A 6246-nucleotide genomic window follows, 5' to 3' on the forward strand; every position below is an offset into this window, starting at 1 on the left:
ACCTTTAACCTGACCTCTACTGGAACTGTACAAAACCTTCCTCATGTAGCCTACATCTTTCAAATCACTCAAGGTATTGAATTCTTCACTGTTTTAATGTTATAAATGGTCATATGTACAGTACATTTGATAAATATAAAGTAACGTCTTCATTCTAATATTCCAGACTGCCCAGCACCTTTACTAGAGCTCCTCATCCTCGCCTCCATCTTCTAAAAATCACTGAAATTAGGTAAGGAATTCATATTTTTATTTTGTACTGTTGAACATAGGTTTGTGAAATACCTGAACTGATACAGAACAGTGTAACACATACAGTACAAACTCTGCAGGGATTTTATCCTTATCATTGCAGGCTCCCCACGCATACAATCTCCATCTCCCCCAACCTAGCCTGCAGGTTGTAACAGCTTTGACAATCACTGAATGAGGTAAGGAATTCCTAACTCTTTATAATTTTTATATATTTATTATTCTACTGTAAAATACTGACTGTTCTGTATTTATACAGTACAGTACTGTACTTTGTTGCATGCAGGACTACTGTACAGTATTATATGTACACACTAATACTAAATTTTTACATTCCAGAATCCCCTGAATCATGAGGCCAACCATTTTTCCAGGGTTAAGAAGCACGGGGTTTCCAAAATAAAAAAGTAAGGAATTCACTTTTTTTATCTTTTATAAACTCTTTGGTATAAATTACAGTACAGTACAGTGTACTGTACACCTGTGTTACTGTATAACATGTTGTATTTTACTTTTTGCAGTATATGTACAGTACTCTATACTTTACTGCATACAGGATTTACTGTACTGTACTTTTGTAGTAAATTGTAAATTTACATTCCAGAACCACCAGTTTTGGATACACACCACATCAAAATGTAGGTAAAACATCAAGAAACAACATGCAGTATACCCAAAGTTAAAAGTAAGGCTAAACTTTTGTTTCAAATTTTTATACAATTTTCTGGCAAAGGTATGCCATCGTTCTGCTAATTGATAACGATTTTTGATAGTCAGTTTGACTCTGACCAAGAAGTTGGGTTGAACCACCTGCCAGAAAATATGGGACTGTTTATATATATATATATATATATATATATATATATATATATATATATATATATATATATATATATATACTGTGTACAGTATAGGTATTTATATATTTATACATATATACATATGTATATATATATATATATGTATATATTTATGTATATATATATATATATATATATATATATATATATATATATATATATATATATATATATATATATACTGTATATACAGTATTAGGTATTTATATATTTATACATATATATACATATGTATATATATATATATGTATATGTGTGTATATAGAACCTATATATATGTATATATATATTATTATAAGGTGTTATAATATACTGTATATAACCATTCTTCTACAGAGTGTAATATGTACCTCTGAAATTTTTGATGTTTGGCTTGCAGATAAATTGTGTATCTTGTAACCTTAAAATGTCTTTATATGTTTTTTTCCATTTGTTTAATATATGGTGCAGTGTATTGGAATTGTGTACTGAGTGTTAAAACATGTTGTAGAGAGAGAGAGAAATATTTTTGGAACCTTTATCGCTTGCTGTATTTACACAGTTGTTCGGGGAGAAGGAGTCATGTTCGCAGAGGCCCTCTTGTCTTATCTGATGACTCGACAGCCAATCGGCAAATTGCCTGTTATGCATTTATCATGTGTGCCTAATCCATTGTTATTAGCTGTGTCTATGCTTATTCTTTTCCATGATTTTGAGTAATGGAATGAGGAACAGAAAGAGAGAGTTGAAGTTGCCATGCTGACAGCGAGCCAGTTTTAGATCCAAAATCACTTCCTTTTATTTGTTCAAGTGTTTGAGTGTCCATCGGATGATGTCAATCATTGATAAGAGCTCTAGCATATTTCCTTCTGAGCCTTAGAATGCCCTGTATGTATACTGTACATGTATACCTGTATGTATAATGTATGTACACTTTGTATCATGTATTCTGAGAGGGCTTGGAGATAAAAGTACAGTACTGATCCAGAGTCAGGCAGTCAGGAAAAGAGGTTCCTAGGATAAGCTGTCTCTCTCTCTCTCTCTCTCTCTCTCTCTCTCTCTCTCTCTCTCTCTCTCTCTCTCTCTGTCAATTATTGTTATACTGGCTGCTTTCCTGTTTGTAAAAGTTTTGTTAAACTCACCCAAGAAGTGTATTCATTTTGTAAGAGGTGATCTGAGGTATTTATATTGTGCAAGCATTGTGGAAAGTGTGTAATGGTGAAACACTTATAAAAAGGTAATGTGATGTTTACTGGTTTTTGTTACGTTGAGTTAAAATGGTGTTCTAAGTAAAAGAGAATTATTAATTTGATAAGAGATGAATAATATCTCCTATAGTGAGTTTTAATGTGTCTTGCTGCTAATTATATATCATTGTGTGTCATTGTGACTTGTCAGTGTTGTCATTGAGAAAGTCTTAGAAAGACGTGTTTAACCTTTTTTAAAAGTGCAGGTAATCTTTTGAAAGATTGATGTAATCTTTAAACATATTTTTGTCTTAGTGAAATTGCTGTTGGTATATTTCCATTTTTGCATATTTTATTCTTATATGTCTGTGTTATCATATTACTATAATTTTATAATTATTGGGGTACAAAGTTTTGTGCTGGTGATTACTTAGCATTTTGTTAGTGCATACTTATTATTGAGATTTCAGAAAATATTTATGTGGATTCCAGTCAGTAATATTTTGGTGAACATTCATGTTGAGTGTAATTAATCAGGTATATGTTTAAAACTTGAGTGATAGTTAATGGTTTGAATCTTACTTAACCAAATTGCTTTCTTAATAAATTAAAGTTTTGTGAATTAAACTTGATTAAGAAATACTTAAATCTTACACTTTTATCAGTTAATAGTAAATCTTTTTGAGATTGTGAACTCTGCATATAACTTTTGAACTTAGAAATAAATCTGTTTGTTTAAAGTTTTAAAAGTACAGTGTTTCATTTTGACCACCAGTAATTAGAGAAATTAACGAATGTGTACAAGATAAGTGATATATCTGTTTGTTCACCTGAGACATATCTAGGTGAAGTGATGCCCTTTTTCCACTAGTCTGTTTATAACTTATTAATTGTTACTTCACCCATAACTTGATAAAGATACATTGATTTTCTCAAGTGATAAGTAAGTTTTATGGGATCCATGTACCTTTAGAGTATTCAGTCTTAATATATTTGTTATGAGGTTTCAAGTATCTGGTTGAAGTGAGGTAACTTTTTGTTAAGTATTATTATTTGTGTAATAACTAGGTGCTTGATCACTTCGTGACATTTATATATGTATACTCTATATATGTATATATGTATATATATATATATATATATATATATATATATTATATATATAATAATATATATATATATATGTATATATGTATATATGTATATATATATATATATATATATATATATATATATATATATATATATATATATATATATATATATATATATATATATATATATATATATATATATATATATGTATATATGTATATATGTATATATATATATATATATATATATATATATATATATATATATATATATATATATATATATACACACATACACACCCTTCACAGCCACCACAGCTAAATCAGCATTACCCTTATATCTTCCTCAAAGACAATAAAAAGTAAAGAAATATTCAAACATTCTCATACTTTATTAGAGAGAAAAATTTATCTTTACAAATGATTCGTGTCTTGAGAGAGAGAGAATATCTGAGAGCGCCCACACATGAAAAACTAAACTATCAACAGCAGAAATAAAAGTAAGCCCAAAAGAAACAACAAAGAAGCAAACGCCTCTTGCATACTGAAGACAGCAATAACAAATAGCAGCATCTGCTGGTAATGCAAAAAGCGGATGAAAACTCTATTTTCCGAGATAATGATCGTTTGTTGGTCAAAGAATGATGGTTAAATAATAGGAGGAGAAGGAGTGCCCTTAATGTTAAGTCCTTAATTGCTAGATAGAGGAGATTAAGTAGCTGGTATTAAACACACTCCTGTCAACCGCGAGTGAGGTGTTTTGCAGCTACATGAAATAGAGAGAGAGAGAAAACTTTGTTGTATGAGTATAAAATGAGAGAGAGAAACTTTATTGTATGAGCATCAAATAAAAGAGAGAGAAAAAAAATTGTATGAATGTACGAGAGAAGAAAAAAAAAACTGTTTTATGAAAATAAAATGAGAGAGAAAGAGAGCCTAAGTTGCAGCAACAAAGAACACAGAGTTAATATACCACATTACTTTTAACTGGAAAAACAAGAGATGCAAATCTCATCTCAGTCGACGGAGGAAATGAGTAAAAAGATAAAAATAATTTTTTTAAATCCAGCGAGAAAAGACGAGGCGTTAAAACCCACCAAATGATAAAACAGTGGATGAAAGCAATGCCGGAATTGGAAGGACTCAAGCATCAATTAGATGCAGGTGAAATTCACTGGAAGCTGATAGGAACGTTAATGATAGAGTAAACGGCGACATGTGCTGGAAAATGGGAAAGACACGAATGTTTGAAATAAAAAAGGTAAAAAAAAAAAAAAACTATAGGAATTTTTAATTAATGAAATGGTGAAATTGAGGGATGGTGACTATACCGCTGATCTTAGTGAACTTATTTAAAAGTGACAAAAAAAAATAAAAAACTGAGAGCAAGCTTAATTAGTTTTTTGCAAAGATGACGACTTAAATTTCTGAAGCTGATGAGGTTAACTGTAATTACCTCCAGTAAATGAAATGAATTAACATTCTGGATTTTCTCTGTGAGGTGAGTCTTAATTTCATTTAGATTAAAACAATTTACTACATTTCTTCCTCTTTTCCTATATATAAAAAGGTAATTTTGAGCGAAAATAGCCACTGGGCATCCTAAGAAAGACAGCACAGGATGAGGACAAAATCAAGAAAGATATATATAAAACATAATATTCTTTAAATTAAATTAACTTACTCTTTAGCTTATTCTTTAATTAAATTAACTTATTCATTAGCTTATTCTTTAATTAAATTAACTTATTCTGTAATTAACACATCAAAGGTTCTCGTTTTTAAAATACTCCGATTATCCTCAAGCCTCCCAACTTAAAAGGAAAATAGTAATAATAATAAATGATGGTGAAGACATCCACAATGGTGTAAATGTAAATCTATATTAGAAATACATACACATATTTACATTTACACCAGTGTGGATTTCTTCACAATTTTAGTGACTCATGCTATTGTGATATTTTTATGAATAATAATAATAAAATAAAAAGTATTATTATTATTATTGTTATTATTATTATTATTATTATTATTATTATTATTATTATTATTATTATTATTATTATTATTATTATGTTGATTTATCCTCAGGCTTCCCAACATGAAAGGAGTTGCTTTGGATTACCTATAATATTAATAATAATAATGGTGAAGACATTCATTAAAGATGTAAATGTAAATATGTATTAAAAATATATATACATATTTACATTTACACCGATTGTGATTTCTTCACAATTTTAGTGACTCACGCTATTATGAGATGTTTATGAATATTAATAATAAGAATAAGGAGATGATAAAAAGTATTATTATTGCTGGATCAAAAACATTTGTTCTACGGACTAAAGAATTTTAAAATGCGTAATTTAACATTGTTCTTGCAGTGGCCAAGACCAATAAATATATGTATATATATTACTACGAATGCCCGAGGGGATACTTACTTGATTCTGGGCGGCAGTGGATGAACGCAGGGAGTTCCTTACATTGTCAAGAAATCTACCGTATTTATTACACATCTGACTCAATATTAGGACAACTTCGTAGACAAACAACGGAAAATATGTGGCTTAGGGCCTTCTTCATATGAGGGAAAATTACATAAACTCAAGGGTTCTCTTAACTAATTATATCTACGTAACAAACAGATCAGAAGAATGGCGAATTACTGGGCACATAATAATAAAGGTCTGTTAAATGAATGAATCCTACACAGAATAAATATTCTACGCCGATGATGTTTTCATAACAGGAAACATCGCAGTGGGGGTAGATGGGGACTGCACATTGATAGAGCCGAAGGATACCACAGTCGAGGCCTATCTGCAATATATGCAAGATGGTTACTTGCAAGAATAATAAGACGCT

This window comes from Macrobrachium rosenbergii, chromosome 8, assembly GCF_040412425.1.
Source record: "Macrobrachium rosenbergii isolate ZJJX-2024 chromosome 8, ASM4041242v1, whole genome shotgun sequence".
NCBI lineage: Eukaryota > Metazoa > Arthropoda > Malacostraca > Decapoda > Palaemonidae > Macrobrachium > Macrobrachium rosenbergii.